At 40.8% G+C, this 22,927-nt stretch overlaps 1 long non-coding RNA gene across 1 annotated transcript in view; it reads right to left on the reverse strand.

Annotated features, from left to right (window-relative positions):
- The window catches only part of LOC123232022, a 56,117-nt gene extending 33,757 nt beyond the window's left edge, over nt 1-22,360 (reverse strand). Inside the window, exons 1-2 of the long non-coding RNA XR_006505134.1 lie at nt 22,262-22,360; nt 19,024-19,026 (exon numbers count right to left, since the gene is read on the reverse strand). This is a non-coding gene — a long non-coding RNA (uncharacterized LOC123232022). The remainder of the gene's footprint in view (nt 1-19,023; nt 19,027-22,261) is intronic.
- Nucleotides 22,361-22,927: the final 567 nt, after the last annotated feature.

Consider the following 22,927-nt stretch of genomic DNA (forward strand, 5'->3'; position numbering starts at 1 on the left):
AGATTTGAACCTAGGATCTCCCATCTCTAGGCCTGGCTCCCATTCCACTGAGCTACCCAGCTGCCCCCTCACCCTAATGCATTGTTAAAGGACCTTGGTGCTTCTTTGGAATGAAAAATGGTGTTATTTATTCTAGAATCTCAGGGACATGCTAGAGCACTGCAAGTTTTCAGTACTCTCCAAGGAGTCTAATCCAGGACAAAGTCTGATTGTTGGTCCCTTGGTCCAAGCTTTGCAAACTCCTGACCAGGGTTTCAATCTGAGCAACAGTAAAACTCTGATGTTTCTCTAGAAATCAACTGGAAAGCTCTATTGCTTCAGGATGACATCACTGTAGATTTCCCTTTGATCTAGGATTCCTGCCCTAGCTATTCCTCTGTAGGCTGTGCTAGATGCTGGAACTGAGATAATACTCTACTCCTGGGGTCTAAATCAAAATAGCTGTTGCTTCCTTCTCAACTTATTCCTTTCTTGGTACAAGGTCCAGAGCCTCTCTATCTAGGACCACAATTCCCATGAGCATGCTCCCTGCTCCAACCTCCTTGGATTTGTGTTCCAGAACTGAGTAGGGGGTGACAAAGCTGCCAGTTGACACCTGTCCATGTTGTAGTGCTGTAGTATGTTTGGTGAAGCCCTGGTATGGGTCTGGGATCTACCTTATCTTACCCTGATTCAGCATTTCCTTGGGCACTACAGATCTCTAAGGGAGGCTTGTTCCAGATCTGACTCCATCTCCTATGAATGTAAGCCTCTCTGTTGGTTTCCCTATGCCGAGTTGGGCTGTACAAATTGTACAATTGGAATTTGGGAGATGCCACTTAAAAGTATGTTATATATTTCCTATGGACATGTGAGAGACTTTGAAACTACATTTCCCATGATTCCTCATGGCAAACAGGAAGTATGATGATGTAAGAGAGGGGCTAAATCTCCTGGGTGAGGAGGAAGTTGCTCTCTTAGCTAGCAGGCGCAGGAAGAGGTGAGAGGTAAAAATGGCTGAGGCGGCAGTTTTTAATACTTACAGGCGTGTGGTCTAATGATTTTATCCCTATCAGCATGGCTTTAATTAAACTATTAATTTCTATTATTATATCAATCTTTATCATTTTTAATCGTAACAATAAATGGCAACCACATGGTCGAGATTCGAATTCTCAATTTTCTAGATATCCTAAGAAGAAACCATGCGGCTCTGGGACCCAGAGTCTCAGAAACGATCTTTTTCCTCGCCCAGTCCTCTCCCAATTTTCCCCAGCCTAGAGGCTGTTTTACAGGGAAGAGAGACAATGGTTTTAATTGCTGCTGGGCTGCAAATTATTTTGCTCAATGCCCCGGGCTTAGTGGCCCTTACTGACACTGATGGACTGCCAGAGCCCAGCCAGTGCCTCTGCCGCCTCTTCTGACTCCTGACCTGGACTTCATTCCTGCCTGGCCCACCAGTACAGACCACTGCCTCACGTTCTTGACTACTCTGATCTCCGCCGCTTTTCCTGACTCTCGGGAGCAGACCACTTCTCCAATCCTGCTTCGCTGGTGCTGCCTCTTCCACTATAGCTCTGCCCTGACTTGGAGACTGCTGGAACCGCTGCTGCTTTCACTACCACCCGGTTCTGACTTGCCAAGATCTTTGGAGACTTCTGCTGCTGCTGCTTAGGATTTGGTATTGTCCCCCCCACCCCCCACTCTCTTGGTAATGGCCTGTATTCTAGCCCTCCACGTGTTTCTCTAAAGACCTAATTTAGGCACCCCCCCCACCCCCACAAGCTCTACATGTGGGATTTTCTACAAAACTGACCTAAGTTTTTCTCTAGCCCCGAGCCCACAACCTGACCCCACGTGGACCTAGCGTCTGAACTTTGAACTAGCGTTTACCTTAATTGGGCTGCATAGCCTATTCCCCCCCATACCTGCTCAGAACCTTGAACTGAGAGCAAAGACTGATTATAAAACATCTTAAAGAAAAAACCTTTCAGAACTGAATGACTTTTAAAGAGAATGTATCTTACTGCATTTTGCTAATTAGTTTTGTGAATTAATTTTTGCTTATTTCGTTGATTTTCCTGTTGCACTGAATCATTTTAAGTTAATGAAGTTTGTGGCTGCTAGATTAATTCTGCTTATGATTTTATTGTAACTCCCAAATAATGAGAAAAATCTATTAGAACTGGTAAGAGGTTTTGACCAGCTTGTTAATCTGGTACTCACATTATATTTCCTACACATTTTTAAAGTTGTAAATTGCCTTATGTATACTGGATTTATAAGAGCACATGTCTTTTAAAATTTATTCTGTCTTGGTAATTGTAAAGAACCTTGGGAGTTTCGATGCTTTGAGAATTAACTTGTAATTTTACAAGAGGTCTTTTTAACTTTTACTTTAAATCCTAAAGAATTGTTGTCTTAAAGGATAAGCTTTTATATATTTTATTATAAGAGAAATTATTGCCTTAAATGGGTAGAAGCATAAAATTTCCTATCCGGGATTTTTTTTTAAAACAGGAAGCCAAGGAGCTCCTGTATATTCTTATCTCAGGATGATTTAGACCAGAAGGTTTCTTTCTTTTAAATATCAGATTTTGCTATGGAAGCAATAACAGAGTTTGTTGAGAAACTCTTAGCCAAGATTTAAAAGTTGTAACAAGTATATGATTTTTTAAAACATCATTCTTTACTGTTTTAAAATGTGCTATTGGAAATTATGGTGCTCTATTTGAAAGTGCATTGTGAATCTGCTATTTGTAAGATCCATTTTCTCTCACAGAAAATCTCATTTTTGGGTAACATAACCCTTCTAGTTCTAAGCTATATATATATTTTTGATTTTTAAAAATTAAAAAATTAAAAAAAAATTTTTTTATTAGAGCAATTGATTTTTCCTTTTTCTCATCTTGTACTGGAAGTACATATATAATCATTATTTATCCTTTTTCTGATTCTACAGCAATATAAGCTTAATGCAAATACCTGAGCCTGAGACTGAGAATATGGGACTGTGATTAAATGCCTCTCTGATACCAGGAAAAGGGAATATAAAAGCCGTTAGTGCTAAGAAAGCACATGGTCAGAGACTTGACTAAAATATCTGCATGGATTGCAGGAGTTCTATGCCAATACTTTAGGGCTTGGAAATTGGGGTTTGTGTCCTGGAGTCCCAGTCTTTTCTAAAACTTTAGAGGATGTGGGTCCCCTCAACTTAAATTCCTAGGCCAGCACCTAAGATTGGTTATGTATTTGGCTCACTTCCCTGAAAAGCTGATGGCAAATCAGATCAGAGAGAGACATTTCCCTTAAGTCCAGGCCTTGAATGGGTAATAGCAAACTGCTTAAACTATTTTCATTGGGCCTTGTTTCAAAAGCCTGTTATAAGTTTATTTTCCTTTTTTTTTTTTTTTTGCACATTTTACATTTCATTCACAAGTTAATTTTTTCTTTTTTCTTGAATTTTATTCTTTTTATTTTGCCAATTGATTTCATACAACCCCTGTGACTCAGCCACTCATCCTTAGCTGACCTGAGGTACCCTTTTCAAGAAAAAAAGGTGTGTTTAGAATTTTCCTCAGGGGGATATATGTTAAGTTTTTATAATTCGATAATGTAAAAATATATGTATATTTAACTCTTTTAGGAGTAATTTCAGGGGGAAATGTATAATTCTCAGAAGAAAATGTATGTTTGTAATCTATAATGTTAAGTTTAAATTCTTTTGAGAATAATTTCAAGATAAGGATCTTGCCATCTCCCCAGAATCCAGACGACGAACCTGTTTGGTCAAGACACCATGAAGTTGCCTGAAAAGCCTTCACTGTACCATGAAGACCAAAATTTGAACCTTGGGGTGCAGTTAATTGAATTTATGGGGAGTTGAATTTGAATTGAATGTATTGTTTTAATTGTACATGTTATGCCAATAGGGGACTGCCCCCCAAATTGGTTTTTTGTCAATGTGGCTAATTTTATCCATTCGTTCATCTATTTCTTTTATCCCCAAATTCCTGAAAATTAGAAGTTGTCTATGTTTACAGATCCAGTGAAGAAAAAGGGCCAACCTTTTTTTTTGCCGGATCTCAGGGGGAATTGTATAATTGGAATTTGGGAGATGCCATTTAAAAGTATGTTATATATTTCCTATGGACATGTGAGAGACTTTGAAACTACATTTCCCATGATTCCTCATGGCAAACAGGAAGTATGATGATGTAAGACAGGGGCTAAATCTCCTGGGTGAGGAGGAAGTCGCTCTCTTAGCTAGCAGGCGCAGGAAGAGGTGAGAGGTAAAAATGGCTGAGGCGGCAGTTTTTAATACTTACAGGCGCGTGGTCTAATGATTTTATCCCTATCAGCATGGCTTTAATTAAACTATTAATTTCTATTATTATATCAGTCTTTAACATTTTTTTTTATTTTAAACCCTTAACTTCTGTATATTGACTTATAGGTGGAAGAGTGGTAAGGGTGGGCAATGGGGGTCAAGTGACTTGCCCAGGGTCACACAGCTGGGAAGTGTCTGAGGCCGGATTTGAACCTAGGACCTCCCGTCTCTAGGCCTGGCTCTCAATCCACTGAGCTACCCAGCTGCCCGGTCTTTAACATTTTTAATCATAACAAAATGACATGACTTTTTCAGGATTTCTCCATTAAGATTCAATCTTATGTGTTCTCTAGATTTGTTTGGAATTTTGTGGAGGGAAGCTTGGCTGTACTGTTTTTCCAGCAACTCTGCCATCTTGTCTCTGTCTCCTTTTCTGTTACAATTTTTTAAATTCAAAAATATTTTATTGTTTCAATTTTATGCAATAACAATTTTCCACATACATTTTCCAAAATTATAGGATCCAAATTGTCTCTCTTCCTCCCTTCCATCCCCCCTCTTTGAGATGGTAAGCAGTTTGATCTGTATTATACATGTATTATCATGGAAAACATATTTCCATATTGGTCAGTGTTTATTAATATTTTTGCAAAAATCCTAACCTTTGGTCTTAGAATCAATACTATGTGTTTCCTAGGATATTTGAATTGGTTGTCTTCAGTGTTATAAGCCTTCTACCTGACTATATATAATAGTTATTCAGCACTAAAATCCTGAAATTAAACTACTACATACCATGGGGAGCAGGGGGAAGAATCAATACTGTGTATTGGTTCCAAGGAAGAAAAGTGTTACGTGCTAGGTAATGGGAGTTAATTGACTTGCCCAGGGTGATACAGCTAGGAAATATCTGAGGCCAGATTTGAACCCAGGACCTCCTATCTTTAGGCCTGGCTCTCAATCCACTGAGCCAATTACCTGTCCTTTGAGGATACTATTATTCTTCTAGTCACTCTAATTTTGAGTCTTGTAATATCCCAAGTCATCCCTGACTCCATATTCTTCCTCAAACTACACATCTAGTCATTTGCCAAATCTTATTTTTTCTTCCTCTATAACATCCCTAGCATGCTTTCCCTTCTCTCCACTTCCACAATACCAATGTAGAGCAGAGCCACATCAGTGGAATGATTGTAATAACCTCCTAATTGATGTCCTTGTCTAATTTCTCTCCATTCCAATCCAACCTCTAAAGCAGAGGTTCTTAACTTTTTTGTTTGACATGGACCCTTTTGGAAGTGATGAAGTCAGTGGACTTCAGAATCTTGTTTTTAAATATGGATAATAACAAATACAGTATTACAACAGAAACAAATTACGCTGAAATAGTTACCAAAATATGTGGGTTTTTTATGATCATGGACCATAAGTAAAAAACTCCTGTAATGGTTGCCAAAATGATTTTCCCAAAGTATAGATTTAACTGTGTCACCCCACACTCCCACCCCAATCAATAAATTCCAACAACTCCCTATTATCTACTTTTGATGTTTGTTTCAGTAATGCCCAATTCTTTGTGACCCTATTTGAAATCTTCTTGTCAAAGATACTAGAGTGGTCTGCCATTTCCTTTTCTAGCTCATTCTATAGATGAGGAACTTGAGGCAAACAGGGTTCAGTGACTTGCCCATGGTTCACATGGTAAATGTTTGAGGTTGGATTTGAACTCAATAAGTCTTTCTGACTCCAGGCCCAGCACTCTATCCACCTAGCTGCACCTATTAGTAGATATGAACTCTCCTACTTAGCATTTAAAGTTCTTTACAATCTGTTTTCTGTTTCTCCAGTTTTCTTACACTTTACTCCCCTCTAAGTACTCCATGGTCTATCCATCCTGGCCTATTTGCTATTCCGCATTACAATGTTCCATCTTCCATCTCCATGCTTTTATCCTGGCAATCTCCCCTGCTTGGAATTCTTTTTCTCTTCACTATCACCTCTCAGAATCCCTGGCTTCCTTCTAGACTCAGTTGAAATGCTACCTTCTTTAAGAGGCATTTCCCAGTTCCCTCAGCTATAAGTACCTTCCCTTCTAAGGTTGCTGGTGTTCAGCTGTTTTTCCATGTGAACAACTTTTCATGTCCCTCTCTGGGGTTTTCTTGCCAGAAAACTTGGAATGTTTTGCCATTTGCCATTTCCTTCTCCAGCTCATTTTACAAATAAGGATATTGGGAAAGTTTCAAATCACTTGTTTGGAGTCACAGAGTCACAGAAATAGTAAGTGTCTGAGGTCAAATTTGAACTAGTAAGTGTCTGAGGTCAAATTTGAACTCGGGAAGACAAGTCTTCCTAACTTTTCTCCTCTGCACTACCTAGCTGCCCTTTCCTCTAACGTTATCTTTCAACTACTATATATGTAGTGTAAGGAATTAAATTGAGGATTGAACTAAATATATGAAAATTCTAAGATAATACTGTGGTTGCCAATTTTAAAATTAATATAGCCCAAGTGAAAATGACTTTTAGCAGCTTTACTTACAAGGAAGGTGGAAGGAGTAAAAGTAGAGAAATGTGAAAGAGGGTAGAGTAAGAAGTCTAGCTTATCACCCTAAATGTTGCTCCAGTCCCTGGCTCAACCCAAGCAGGGCTCATTAACCCCTCAGTCAGAGGACTTGGTGTTGAATTAAGCAAGGGTTCAAGCCATGCAGCCTCCTCCAAGAAGGGGAGGCCTTTCCTAAACTAATCTCCCCAGAAGCCAGGAAAGGAGGGCCAACTTATGTTATAAAAAATGTGATGGATGGTATAAAAGCTAGAGGCTTTCAAAGGTGGATAGGATTTTGGTATGAGAGAGAGCAGACTCTCACCCAAGGCCTCTGTGTAGGTGCTGCTAATAAAGCTATGCCTCTCCTCTCCTGACAGGCTTGCTCAGTTGAGCCTGTCAGCTATTTCTTATAACAGTTACCCAGACAGGGAATCACTGAGAGGTTATAGGTATAGCAATCCTTTCTGGTTCCTCAGGCTGGGGTTAGAATAGATATTGATAAGGCTATTAATGCGCTATTTGAATGGTGAAATCTCACTGTGTAAGGATCTCCCCTTCCCAAGAAGCCTAGAAATAATGACCACTCAGGAAAGGTACTTGATGACAAAACATTGTATTTGATTCTAATCAATGGGGTTAGGAACAAGGGAAAAGGATGGAGGGTTTGGGAACCTTATTTGCTAATACTCTAGGCTATTGATCAGACTATTGGAAGAAAGCTAGCTCAAGCAGAGGCTGGAGGTTCTTTACCCTCACACTAACCCTGGCCTGACCTGGCCTGAGCCAAGCCAAGGATTAGGGAAGGCTATTGATTTACTTTGATGACAGTGCCATTATTTCCTCTCAGCTCTGTTGTCAATGATGGTGATTGCTCTCTAGCTCTCAGTATGACAGGTTGGTTAGCAGGTACTGGTGCAGGCATTGGCCTACCCTCCCTTGAGACCTCCCACCTCCCAAGATCTGCTCCACAGTGAGCCCCAGGTACTGGGCTTTGTGGGTATTTATAGAGTTGGCTCCAATGGACTTTTTGCCCTGGCTCACGGCATCTGGGTACATTCCGAGGTGTTCAACTGCTGGTCTTCTCACTCAAAGTTGGTATCCATCTTGTCCCAGAAATTAATATAACATGAATGCCATTTTGTTTTTGAAAATTTCAACCTGCAAACTGCCGTTGATCATAGTTGTTGGTGGATCCTTACACTATGCTAAACTAAACTTATGTATTCCTATCCCTCTGTCTACCCTCCCAAAATAATAAATTCTATCTATACTTATTGTCCTAAAGCTATCTATTCTTTCCTATGCTAAGGACAAAGGTTTGGAAAGAATTTAACTGGATAAATGTGGGGTTTGAATACATGAGTTTGCATAGTTTTGTCTTGAACATAAAGTATAACACAGAATAAACTGTAACACATATATAACAATGTTTCTCTATCTATGTAACTTGTTCTTACTGGTACTAAACAAATTAATTTCTGCAACAAACTATCTTGTTAATCCTAATACTGAATTTCAAATAAACATTTATGACATATAACATTTTTAACATTTTTTTCTAGTCCCTATTCTATTATTAGGAAAATTAGTGTGTAAGTCTTAATCCACATTAGTGTATTAGTCCATTAGTACCATTTCTATCTAACCTACATTGTCATGTCTTTTTGACATTCCTTGTGGACTGTTTTCTATGCAAACATTCATAACTATATTACACTGTTCCTGTGCTAACTAAATTGAACTTCCCTTTCTATGCTCTCCTTATGGTTAGTACGCCATTCATTTATTATGGATAACAGTATAATACATATGTACAAGGTTTTGTATGTAATGTTTCATACAGTGTAAGTACTGTTTGCCCTAACAAGGAACCTAGGTTCTCTTGTTTAGCATGTCCAATGTATTTTGTACTCAAACTTATTTTTATATCTATTTACACTATGTACATGTGATGTGACTTTATCATGTCTATGTGTTGGACCTATGACCTAGCATGTTATGCTTGGTTCATACTCACCTTCTTCCTTCAGAATCCTGTCCATCAGCTAGTGTTCTGATGCATGCATAATGTGTGCATGTGCTGATTTTGACTGTGATTATGTCTGAATGTCTGAAGCTTATACCACTCAAACCTAATCTTGCACGGTTGGTCTTGTTGCCATTGTGATTCTTCCGGTGATGTTGTCCAAGTCACATAGGTGTTGTCACAGTTCAAGTTGTCGTGTAGTCTTTGTGCAATGTCTCTTGTGTTGTCCTTGTGCTGGTCCTGATGTTGTCCCGATGTCTCTGGATTCTATTCTAGCCTTCATCTGTGCTGGATACCCATCTCGACTGACGTTTACTTGATTTTTGAATGGACTTGGATCAGGAGCCAGTGTGTGACTGTGTAGTGTTGTGTGATGAAATTTTTGTGTTGCCACAAAATTTTCTCTTTTTTCATGAAAATTTTTCAGTTTTGTGTTGTCATTGGTGTTATATGAGTTAGTGTTTATTCTTCATCGGTACTGCTGAGGTCTTGTATGGATTGGCTTTCAGATTGCTGTACTGCATGTGTGATTGAGGTGTCTGATTCATGTCAATACTTTGGCTATCTTGCTCTCATTGTTGGTCTATGTCTTGGTTGTCTGTTTGATTTTCATCTATGTCTGTGTCTGTATCTGTCTTTGTGGTTAGCTCTGTGGTTAGGTCTTTCTGTTTAGGTTCTGTCTTGAAATTTGGATCTCTTTGTTGAGGCTCTGTGTCTAAGTCTGATTCTTTTGGTTGAGGCTCTATGTCTAGGTTTGATTCTTTCTGTTGAGGCTTTTTTCTGAGGACTTTATGTGCATGTAATGGTACCATGCTTCTTTTCCTTTGATTTTGACAGCTGTAGGTGTCACTAATATTATTTCATAAGGCCTGAACCATTTTGGTTCTAATACTGATTTTCTTGTGAAGTTTCTGATGTAGATTGTGTCTCCAGGTTTGAAACTGTGCAAGCTGAAGTCTAATGGAATTCTTTGTTGGATCAAGTCTAAGCATTGTAGTTTATCTAGCCTTTGCTTTAGTAGAGTGATGTATTCATAGATATTGCATTCTATACCAAGGTGTGATAGGTAATTGGTATCTTGTGGAGCTTTTCCATGCCACAGTAGTTGCCCATATAGTAACTTGAAAGGAAATAAATGAGTAGAACTATTTGGTTGGCTATGTAGGTGAAAAAGTGCCATGGGTAAAACATCTGGCCATTTGAGATGGTTCTCTGTGCATAACTTTCCTATCATAGTTTTGAGACTCCTATTAGTCCTTTCCATGCCCCCAGACGATTGAGGTCTATAAACGGAACATAGATGTCTCCTGATCCCTAGCACCTGGTAGATTTGTCCAAGAATGGAATTGGCAAAGTGACTACCAGAGTCAAACGAAATTATTGCAGGTATGGAGAATCTTGGTATTATTTCTCTAAGTAGGACCTTAGCTACAAACACTGCGTTGTTCTGCCTTGCTGGGAATGCTTCTGGCCATTTTGTTAACCTATCCACTATCACTAATATGTATCGGAAACCTTGGCATTTTGGCATTGTGACAAAGTCTATCTGCAAGCATTCAAAGGGAGTGTATGCTAGTGGTTTCCCTCCCAAAGCCTTTGCTTTAGTGATGGCTTGGTTGTATTGCATGCAGACTTTGCAATTGTCACTTACTCTTTTGGCTTCTGTTGTTATACTGATTGCAACCCAACTTTTCCTAATTACATCAACCATTGCTAAAATTCCATAATGATCCTTTCTGTGAACTGCTATGCACAAGGGGTGGTGCAAAAACTTCAGCAAAAATGGTTTGCCTGAGATAGACGTCCACACTCCGTTCACTAGATTTGCTCCAAGATGTTCTTGCCAATATTGCACTTCTTTTCAGGAGTATGCTTCTAGTAATTGATCCCTCCCTACTAAGGATAATTGTAATATTTGCAAAAGTCCAAATCTAGCTCTGAATTTTGTGGTGATGTCTGCCTGGTGATTGCTTAACTGTAGTGGTCCCACTATTCTTTGATGTGCTCGACAGTGCATCACAGAAACTTTGGATGGTAATTGTATAGCTTGCAAGAATTCACTGATCAGTTTCCCATAGGCTATTGCTTTCCTGTTTGAAGTTACAAATCCCCTATGTCTCCAGATTTTGGCCAAAGCAAGAATTACTCTGAAAGCGTATTTCCAGTCTGTGTATATGTTAACAGATCTGTCTTTAGCGATCTGGAGAGCTCGTGTCAAAGCTAAAATCTCTGCCCCGTTAGCTAAGATCTTGGCTCAAGTGCTGTGAACCACAGAGTTTCATCTTCGGTGGTAACTGCTGCTCCTGTAAACCATTGGCCATCAACCTTGTAACTCAAACTATCGCGATCGGCTTGAACCAGGGGTGTGCCTGATAAGTCCTCTCTGGTCTTCTGCACGATCTCTGGGGTGTCACTGAAACTGTGAAGGCTATCCCCTTCTAGAGGTAAGTCAGGGTTAAGTGTTGCTGGATTGATGGTCTTGCAAAGATGGAAGGTTAAATTCTCATTGGTTAGTTATACCACTTGGTACTGGGAGAGACGTTGTGAGGTAAAAGTTTGGAGGTTTGTATTCTACAGTGTGGTTTTGAGTTTCGAGTGAATACAATCTCAGCTTCCCTCCCAGAACTAGCTTTGAACTTTTCCTAACCACCAGAGATATAGCAGTGATGATCTTTAAACAAGAAACCATGCCCTGGATAACATGATCCATAGTAGAACTGTAGAAGGCTATGGGTCTGAGGTTGTTGCCTAGACATTACAGGAGAACATCACAGACAATTCCCTTGTCTTCATGAATGAATAGGTGGAATGGCTTGCTATGATCAGGGATGCCTAATGCTGGTGATGACAGTATGGCTGCCTTTAACTTTTCTATGGCATATGTGTGTTCTCTGTTGAGCTTTAGAGGTTCTGTGACATCTTTCCTGGTTAAGTCAGTCAATGGTTTAGCTATGAGTGAGTAACCATTGCCTACAGAAACTTGTCATGCCTATGATTGCTCTTAGTTGTTTGTTTTAGGCAAGCTCAACTTTTGGATGTCTATAATCCTTCTCTGGGATATACTTCTGGTGCCATTCTCTAGTATGAATCTCAAGTACTCGACTTTGGTCTTTACCCACTGCAGTTTGCCTTTGGATATTCTATGTTCTCTCTTATATAGCTCTTCTACTAAGTGGATACTGTCTCTTTGGCAAATGTCTCCCATTGGTGACATTAGTAGGATGTCATCTACATAATGTACCATTTTGCTGTCAGGGAAAGAAATGGATTCTAAGTCCTTTTCCAGTATTTGGCAAAACAGGCCTTTGCTGTGATCTGCCTCCCCATCTGCTATTATAAAATGGTTTTTTTTTTGTTTTTTTTTTGATTCAGAGCTTGCCTTGTCCTTGTCCTTTGAGAAATCAATTTGTTTCCAGAACTTACACTGATGGATTAGGTGACCCTGCTTTTGGCAAAAGAAGTACTTTGGTATCTTGTTTGATTTCTTTGGGCTAGAATAAGTTTCTGTTTGCCTGTATGATTGGTTTCTGGCTATTTGCAATGCTAAATTCTTGATCTCTTTCCTTATGTTTCCTCATTTCCTTTAGCTGTCTTTTTAGCTTAGAGATTGTTCTTTCTCTGACGTTGCCTCAGACTTTGCTCTCTGCTCTTTGTTCCTCAAGTCATGGATATATGTAGCTTGTTGCTTCAACTGTTCTAGTGTCAGAGATTCCCATTGTGGACAATTCTGTCTGAAATAATTTTGTGTGGGAATGGTAGTCTCCTTAATAAATTGTCTTCAACATGGGGTAGTGATTTATATAATTGGTCCTTATGGTACCCCCCAAAATTCTCTACAGCTTCAAGCAAACAGTCCAGAAAACAACTTGGGTGTTCATCCTCTGCCTGCCTTAGTTTCTCAAATTTGTTCCAAGCATTTGGATGCTTTGCGTGGATTTTTGCCCCTTCAAGGAGGTCTGTCCTGCAATTTACCAATTTAGTAATTTAGCAAATTAGTAATCTCATGTTAGCAGCTTTCGTAAGGTTAATGACCTCATGGTCCCTAAGCCACAAAGCAAGATCCTGGTTTGTTCTAGTTTCTTCCAGGAATCTAGCCTTCTCTGATGGTATATAAAATTCATCTAATAAAAATTCAACTTTCATGTATGTTGGACTATATAAATTGAAGGTTCTTTTTAGCTCTTTTATTGACTTGAATGGGGAGAGGAAATATTTGGGAAATCTCCTTAATACTTCCAGATCTTCTGCTGTGAAAGCTTTGTAGGTCTTCATTTTAACCAGTTCCCCTTCAGGTCTAAATTGTGCCTGGTCAATGATCACATAGAGACTGTGGTAGGGCCTACTGCTCCTACTTCAGTTTGGGTAGTTGCTTGTTTATCTGTTTCTGTTTTGGAAAAGCTGTCAGTAGTCATGGGTTTGTTTGTATCAGTGGCCATCGGTCTGTATGCTTTCTCCATCACCTCTAGTTGCAGGATGGTATGAGCATCTAAAGTTTGCCCCTCACGTATTTTCTTGTTAATTTCTACCATTAGCCTCAACTGCTCCTTCATCACATTAAATAGGTCCTCATTAATGTGTTTCTTGGTTCCCTACAGTAACTGTAATGCCTTCTTAAGCCCCCAAATCATTTGTATGGCTGTTATGAACATGGCTAGAGTTGCTGACAGATAGGAGAGAAAGTCAGGCATAGTGAATGCCAGACATTTATAGGCATCATACAGGGTGAGCAGCTTAATACAATATTCAGGTATGACATAAAACCACAACCTGAAAATGCCTTGTGATGGAGTAAACGAATAGGGATAAGGTTGAGACAATGAATGTCACCCTGGCAAGTTCCATAGTTCCTATGCCCCATTCTAGGTTTCTTTTCCCTTATGGCTTTGCCAAAAAGCGTTACAAAAAATAATCTATTATCAATGATGGTGATTGCTCTCTAGCTCTCAGTATGACAGGTTGGTTAGCAAGTACAGGTGCAGGTATTGGCCTACCCTCCCTCAAGACCTCCCACCTCCTAAGATCTGCTCCAGAGTGAGCCCCAAGTGCTGGGCCTTGTGGGTATTTATAGAGTTGGCTCCAATGGACTTTTTGCCCTGGCTCACGGCATCTGGGTACATTCCGAGGTATTCAACTGCTGGTCTTGTCACTCAAAGTAGTTTGATGGCATGGTGTCTAGGATGCCTAACTTGAGAATGTGGAAGGTCTGAGTATAAATTTTGCTGTAGCACGCTTGTAGCAACAACCCTCTCTAAGTTATCCTCTCTAAGCCTCAATTTCTTTATCTGTACCTCCCTCACAGAGTTGTGGAGAGGGACACATGAAATATTATATTTGTGAAGTGTTCTGAAAACTTTCATATCCTCCATACTTATCAGCTATTTTTATGATCTCTTGTATGTACTTCCCTCTGTTATTGGGCTTGATCACTCTCACTGTAGATCATTCTTCTTCTTGCTATTTGACTTATGAGCATATTCATTTTCATTACTCCTTGTTCTAGGTTAATCCAGGTTTTGACTTTGTTTTGATATATTTTTTATTATAATTAATCCATTTGCTGGGAGCTTCACCCCAGTTATTGGGTGATTCTATATAAATATTGGGTTTTTTTGGAAACTGGAGGAACCTCTTTCTCCATAAGCAATTGCTCATATCTATGTATCAAAACTTCTAGTCTCATGAGCTAATGATTTCAATAATATAGGCAACTCCCCAAAGGAGGAAATTAATTTTACACACATAGGTTGACATCATTTCTCTAGTATGGAATTTGAGAGATTTGCTGAGAGCATCAAGAGGTTAAGTGACTTGTCCAGGATCACAGAGCCCAGTATTGTCAGAGTTTGAAATTGAACCCAGGATTTCTTGACTTTGCAACTTGTTTTCTCTCTATTTCTCTCCATTGCTCTATATTGCTTTTGAATATCATAGGATTAAATAATATATTAAAGCTAGGAGCAGCTAGGTGGTATGGTGGATAGAGCACCAAGCCTGGAGTCAGGATAGTGCTGTGGATAGATATAGAGAGCTCTGGAATCAAATCTGGCCTCAAATGTTTCCTAACTATGTGAACCTGGGCAAATCCCTTAAACCTGACTGCCAAGCCCTTGCTCTTCTGTTTTAGAATGGATACTGTATAAGGGGATAAGGTAAGGGTTTATATATATATATATATACACATATATATATGCAATACAGTTTTTTAAACCTTGTAATCAATAATAACACAAAGTTTTAAATAGTTACAATATCTTTGCTATGCAAAAGATCACCAGTCACCTCAAAATGTTACTATAGCTGTGGCTGATTTGTCATTTCTGAAAACAAAGTCCCAAATTTAGTTTCTCTCAAGAAAACAAGTAGAGTTTCTTCTCAAGAATCCTTTACAGGGGGCAGCTGGGTAGCTCAGTGGATTGAGAGCCAGGCCTAGAGATGGGAGGTCCTAGGTTCAAATCTGGCCTCAGACACTTCCCAGCTATGTGACCCTGGGCAAGTCACTTGACCCCCATTGCCTACCCTTGCCATCTTCTGCCTTGGAGCCAATACACAGCATTGTCTCCAAGACCGAAGATAAAGGTTTAAAAAAAAAAAATAAAGGATTCTTTACATCCTCATCACAAAAGGTAAAAGTTTCATCAGATAACATGTTCATATTCTTTCTCTGTTTTCTCCAGTTTCTTTCCACTTTTTTTTTAATTAAATAGAAAACGAAAAAACAAAAACCAAAGCAACTGTTACTTGATTCTAAGAATCAGTTCTAAGGCAGAATTGGGGTAACATCAAATCTATGTTATTAAGGAAATTGGCCTAGAATTTTCTTTCTCTGTTTTTGCTCTTCTTTGCTTAAGTATCAGCTCCATATTTCTGTCATAAAATGAATTTGACAAAGCTCCTTCTTTGCTTATTTTCTCAAATAGTTTACATAGAATCGGGATTATTCTTTAAATATTTGCTAGAATTCAGTTGTGAATCCATCTGTCCATGGGGATTTGCAGTTGAAGATAACTTTCAATGAAGTTTTTTATTGGATTTCTTAATCATTACTCAATCTATTAGGAACTTCAGAGTTCTACTCAAGAATTTGGAAATTGAATGGTCTTCTCTCAGGCAGTCATTTTGACCAGAAGTCCTATTTCTCTCCTTCCTCCCTCCCTCCCTTCCCTAGAAAGCCTGACCTCCTACTGAAAGGAAAGGCAATTTATCCTGATGATAGCAGAACTCAGAACCAGTGGAACCCCTCCAGTCAAGATACATGACTCTCATGGGATATGGGAAAGCTGTCTGCAGCAACACAACTCTTGACCATCATGTCTGGGTTATCCCTTGCCCCTAGTACTCAGAGAAAATGATGCCTATTTCTAAAGCTTCCTAGTGGTAATAAAAGATCCCTTTTTCAGTGTCCTATAAGGTATGCCTAACATACCATGAAAGAGCAGACAACTAGCTATCCATCCCACATACATACTGGTGGAAAGGGTAGGAGGAACAGGGCCCAATGAGTTCATAATGGTGTGCCTCCTGGAATGCCCATCCTAACCTCTTACCTTAGGTAGCTCCCTCAGCTGGTTGGCACCAAGCAGTAGTTCTTCCAGGCTGAGGCTATAATGATAGATCTCTTCTGGAACAGCCTATAGTGAGCAGTGCCACTTGTCCACTGACTCCACCTGCAGGTTACACCACCACAAGGGGATGTACTTCAGCATGGTACTTCAGGAAGGTTCTCCTTCTCCAGGGGACTCCCAACAAGCAAGACAAGGTCAAAGATGCTTAGGCCAAGGGGCCCTTAGATGAGGATTACAGGATCCAAAGGGAAGTGGTTCTGGGCAGGAGGCATCAAGAGCCCCTGGCTTCTCATAATTGGAAGTGTGATAATGAGATTAAATTTACCCTGCCCATCTTTGGATTTAATCACCAAAGATGAAAACATCCTGACTTAACTCACAAGTTGGGTGGTCTATAACCCAAGTGTGCTAAGAGTGAGTAACAAATCAGAATTTACTGACTGCCTCCTGGGCAATCCTAAGAAAAACATCTGTTGTGCTTGGCCACATAAACTAAGAGGAGGCCACAGGAAGTGATGCAAAAGAGGCCCCTTTAAAAAGAGACCTCAATGAGCTGGGTCTACTCTTCTGGTTCGTGAATGGGACCTGAAGGGCCTCTTCTGGTTCTTGCTTGGGCATGGAGTAGTGCTGGACCTGGGACCCTGAGACTTTGGGGAGACTGCTCTTAAATCTCTCTCTTAGAACTACATATGGTGAGTGTAGAAGGCTGACTCCTTTAACCTCCCAGGAAGTACTAGCCTCCTGGAGGCTCCCTTGATTGGGAGAAGCCATTGTGGCTAAACCCCTTGCTAATTGACTTTTAGGCTCTGGCTGTGCTTCTGGAGCCCTGCCAGAGTAAAGCCTAGAATTGAATACAATCTCTTACTCTACCCTCTTCTCATCTCCCTACTTCCACTCTCTCCCATATTTTGTAAATAAATCACTAAAATCATTTGGGGGATTGATAATTATTCAATTCCCTGGTGACCTAACCTTTTAATATTTACCCAATAAAAACCCCTTTGCACCCCTTACATTTGGTGACCCCTTACAGAAGCAGGAAGGTGAGGACAGGACAGGATCAGCAAAGTCTGGCAATGGCACTCCCTTGGGGACAAGTGCCCTGGGCAGCCTCTGAGGAGTGACTGGGAGGTAGGGGGCTTTGAGGGAGTTTGGGGCTGTATGCGGGAGGAAAGATAGGGGGCAGGCCTGAGCCAGCTGGGAGCTGGACCCTCTTGAGGGTCTACTAGACCTAGAGGAAGGGCCTAGGGTTAAAAAAAAATAATAAAACCCTAGTAGGAGTTTAAGAGTTTCCTTGAAAACACCTAATAAGTGGTGGAAAAGGAATGAATTGTGAAGGAATGAACTCTGAAGAGGATTCCCAAGAAAAGAAAGGGTTCTTGTGTCTCAAGAGGGTAGGCCTAAAAGTTTCTGGGAAGGGTTAGGCTCTAAAGGATATGAGATGAGAAGGGTCTCTATAATAGATACAAATAGGGTCTCTTAGAAAATTCCCAAACTTAAGGGGGTAAAATATGAGAAAAGGTGTTAGATTTTTGGAGTGAAAACACTAGGAGGGAGGTGTCCCTTTTAAAGATTTTAAAAGTCCCTTTTAAAATCAATCCCTTGATTGAACAAGGTATCTTAAGGATTTCTACTGAAGAAGGAGATAGAAGAGAACGTTGTCTTTGTCAGAAAAGAGGAAATATCTCTAATTGAAGTGTTCTGAGGGGGAAATCTTCGGAAAAAGCCAGTACAGTAAGAAGGAATTCCTATGAGGAAAAGGGAAGTCTTTAAAGAGATTCCCTTGAGGGATGGTGGGAGGGGGAAGGAAAGCCTGTGAAAAGTGAAGTGGCAGCTTTGTGAGATATAGGATTGGGTCTCTGAGAATATCCTAGGGAAGGAGAGTGCAAGTCCATGAGGATTGTTAAAGAGGATTTCCCAATTCTCTGGGGAAAGGCGGGAGTGGGGGTGGGGAGGGGGTTGGTGTCTCTGAGGAGCCTAGGGGTGGAGTGAGTGTGTAAAGGGGGCGAGATCTCAGTCTAGGACAAAGGGGCAGGTCTTTGAGGAGACAAGGGAGAGAGCGGGCCTCCCCAGGGAGGACTGGGTGGGGTTCTCTATCAGTCTCGGGGATACCTCGGGAGAGGAGTGGAAGGTTTGCGGAAAGACTGAGGTAAAAGAGGTCTGGGGACCAGAGAGGCTTAGGTGGACAGCTGGGGGAAGAGGCTCCAGGGAAGGCGGGGCGAGGGCGTCTCCTCACCAGCCCGCAAGGCTAAGCTCAGTTCAGCGAAGCCTGGGCAGAGGGCGGCCGCGGCCCTGGCTGGGCGCTGAGGCTCCGCTCCTACATCCCGCCCGCTTTGGTCTCCACGTTATTCTTGTAACCCTGGAGGAACCTCAGTCTTGGTCGCGGTCTCAGCTCCTGCTTCATCTGTCCCTACGTGCGCCCCTCCCTCCTCCCGTGTCGCCCAACCGCCTTCTCTTCTTGCCGCGCCGCCTGGCGGGAAGGCCAATACCTACGCTGTCCTCCCAGCCCCAAACGAGGTGGAGGAAGTTCTCAGAAGACCGTGTGGCCGCGCTTACGTTGGCTCCTCCAGGACCCATATCCCACCCCCTTGCTCACTCTGTCCAGTCCCCAAAAAACACTTCCCACATATTGCATGCAGGGAAATGTAGTCTGTGCTTTCCAGCCCACCCAAATAGTGACTAGTACGCCAAGCATTATGGGAGTTGTAGTTCCTGTTGGGCAAGGGCGTGCTAAAGGACATTGCTGTAGTGCTCTGTGTTTTACCAGTACTTGTTTCAAAGTAGAGTGGGAGACAGACCAAGGACAAACAACAAGGATTTTTAAAAAGCAGCTATATTGGGAAAAAAGTGAAACTCAAATCAGGAAAGGGACAAAGATAATGGACATAGGAAGGCAGTACTTATTTTGCTTGTTTCACCTGAAAAAGTTATTGAACTGGAAAAGACAGGTAATACTATGGGGAGTTTTGATGAAATCAGTTCTAGATCTCCATCCTAAGGTGCTGGGAAATGGGGTGGCTGAGGTGAGATCTTTTAAGATCATGGAGAACAGGTAGGATGTCAAAGTCGGGAGGTCAAATCTTGTCCCATTTTTTTAAAAAGTCGTTTTCAACAATTCCCTGCAAAATGCTGGAATGTGGTAGATTGTTCATGGGTTTGACAACAAATAATTTCAAATTGGCCTCATGCTCCCTCTAGTTATTAAACTCATTAGGGATCTGCAGTAGCTACAGATTACCTATATTTTCACAAAGCATTTATCTGGTTCTCATGTTACTCTTATAGACAAGAGAACTACTGACCAGATGGAGAAATGATGCACTAGAAGACCACTATGCGAGAGTTAGGTGGTTTCCCACCTAGTTTAACATCCTAAGAGAGATAGAAACAGCTCTCCGAAGTCATCTAGTGCCATTTCCCACAAGGTTAGGAAGTAACTTGCCTAAAGTTACATTGATAGTATGTAACAGAACCAATTTTGAACATAGATCCAAATCCAGAACTCTTTCCCCTGTACTTTGCTTTGCAAATTAAAGAAGACTAAAAGGGATACTTAATGCACTGGATTATCCATAAGAAAAAACCGAAATAAATCTTGATAGACTAGTACTGGAAAAGGCAGTTCATCTGGAAAAAGGACCTGGGGTTTCAGGAGACTGCCTACTCAAATGATTGAACATGATAGGCAGGGCAACTGAAAGAAGCCCTAACAATATTAGACTGCAGTTAGTCTCTAAAATGTTGGGGAATAAATTGTCCTGTCCTCTATGCCTTGGTCAGACCACATCTGGAATCATTTTTGGTTCCAGATGCATCATAAAAACCCCTTGATAAGCTGGAGAATGTCCAGAGGACAACAAAAATGGTGAAGGGTCTGAAAGATTGATGAAAAGAAAACTTGGCCAAGAGAAGGCAGAGGGGAGGGGAGAAAGGAGGAAAATGAGTTTCTTCACATGGAGTCTTTAAACAAAGACTGAATTATTTCCTGGGATACAGAGTAGAAGTCTTTACAGTAGAGACATTCTTTGCAGAGTTAGAGAGAAACCTCTTAAGGTCATCTAGTTCAATCCACACCTTAATAGGAATCTTCTTTTCCTTGCACTGTGATCATTTAACTTACTAGATTATTCTATAGAAATGTGTTTCTTTGGCTACTACATTCCTGCTTATTTAATACAAATATGTTTCTTTGGCTACTATATTCCTGCTTATTTAATACAAATGTGTTTCTTTGGCTACTATATTCCTGCTTATTTAATACAAATGTGTTTCTTTGGCTACTACATTCCTGCTTAACCTCTATTCTCCAATGATTATTTAATACAAATGCATTTCTTTGGCTACTACATTCCTGCTTAACCTGTATTCTCCAATGACTGTCAATAATGTAGATCTCACTCTATCCATTTCCTCTTATAAATTCACCACAGATTATCCATTTAATGTGCTGAGTGCTTTCCTGAAGTTCATAATTTTGGAGAAAACTAGAAGAACACATGAGCTGTCCCTTAGTCTTGTCCTTCACTCTTGTCTATTATCAACAGCCAGCCTATAATTTTTTAAAAACTGGATGTATATTTCTCTGATGGCATTTACTTTATATCTAGAAAAATTGAGGTAGAAAAGATGACATGTTTGCTGAGAGGATAAATGATTTCCAAAGGAAGCAAAATTAAATAATGTAAGGCAGGGGCAGCTGGGTAGCTCAGTGGAGTGAGAGTCAGGCCTAGAGACAGGAGGTCCTAGGTTCAAACCCGGCCTCAGCCACTTCCTAGCTGTGTGACCCTGGGCGAGTCACTTGACCCCCATTGCCCACCCTTACCAATCTTCCACCTATGAGACAATACACCGAAGTACAAGGGTTTAAAAAAAAATAATGTAAGGCAACATGAGAGCACATTATTTAACTTTAAATGTATGGACATATTATTTCAACTAACTGTTGTCTCCTTGAGGGTGGGCATGTGGTATACCCCATGTCACCACTGTTAACTGGTTCGATAAAAACACAACTTTAATAGGGCCAATTAGGTCCTAGGAAATCTACTAAGTGAGTAACTGGTAGAAGTATGTGACAGAAGCCTTCCTTAAAGCCAATTATTTACCAACAAAATAATTCTACTAAGAAATGATAGGCAGGGCAACATTTTTCAGGGCATGCCTATACTTTTAATCCCAGAGCCCCTAGGAGGATGCCCTTTTCATAGTAGATATTCATTATTTACTTGCAGACTGATTCAAAAGTTTGGGTGAACCCTAAGTAGAATCATAATTTGAAGCTCATCTGAAGATCCAAACCAATGCTCCTGCTCTCATATCAGCTAATAAGGGAGTGGAGAAAAAAAGACACAGAGGGAAGAGCTTATCCCATGCTAGGACAAGGTCCCTGCTGAAAGGCCTGACAACTAGAAAACAGAGCAGGTAAAACATTTAAATGAGAAAAGGAAGGGTTAAGGCAGATACAGCAGCAATTCTTTAGGGAATGTGAGGGTAAACCTTTTTCCTCCCACCAAATCTTCCTTGATTCTTCCTTTTCCCTCAATGATCTAGATAAGGCAAGTAGTTCTTTGTGATAGGCAACAAGGACCAAGGAAATGTCCTTTCTTAATGCCAATTCCTCTGTGTATTTTTGCCCCTCTTTTAGAGACAACTCATCAACATTCTCCCTTTTCTCTACCTGTCCTGTTTCTACCCTTAAAATGCTGCTCCCATGCCCCAGTAACCAAATCCACCTTGACTTCATGTGACCTGAATCTTCTTCTGTAGAACTTTCCTTTGAAATGTATTGACCAGAACAGCTGCCCACTTAAGATGTGTATGACTCATTTTTTTATTTAAACCACAGGCCTGATAGGGCTGGCCCAGCCACAAAGGGACTGTCCCTTACCTTTCTGCAGAAAACAGAGTAGAGACTACTTGCATCATTCTGTTTCATTGTGTGTGCACTTTTTACCCAGCCATGAGGTCCTTGAGGGGAAGACCATATCTTCTCCTGTTTTCCCCCAATAAAGTCTAGCACAGAGCAAAGACTTGAACTGAAAACATTGACAAGAAGGGTGAGGCTAAATGGCCCCTCAAAGCACCACAAGGGCCAGAAAGCTCTTGCCAAAACCTAGGAGGCCACCCTGGAAGATCAAAGTCCAAGGAGAGTTGGGGAGGGCCAGCAAGCCCTCCCTTGATCTCACACACAGTGTGTACAGGGGGCCAGCAGCATCCGTACTTTTATCCAAACTACACAAAAAGGCCAGGCAGGAGCTGAATTCGGCCTCTCAGGGAGAGCGTCATATAACTTTCTACACAAACTGGAGGGGAGAGACAAGAAGAGGAAGATCAAGTCTATGAGAAGTTAGGGAGGAGAAGGGCTGAGGTCACGCAGACAAGTCGCTATTGTCAAAGCGCTCTTGGTCATAGACCTCAGCCACCACCTTTCTGCCAGCAAACCAACGCCCATTGAGAGCCTGGATAGCCTTGTGTGTCTCTGAGGCCAT

The sequence above is a fragment of the Gracilinanus agilis genome, chromosome 1, assembly GCF_016433145.1.
Source record: "Gracilinanus agilis isolate LMUSP501 chromosome 1, AgileGrace, whole genome shotgun sequence".
NCBI classification, from domain to species: domain Eukaryota; kingdom Metazoa; phylum Chordata; class Mammalia; order Didelphimorphia; family Didelphidae; genus Gracilinanus; species Gracilinanus agilis.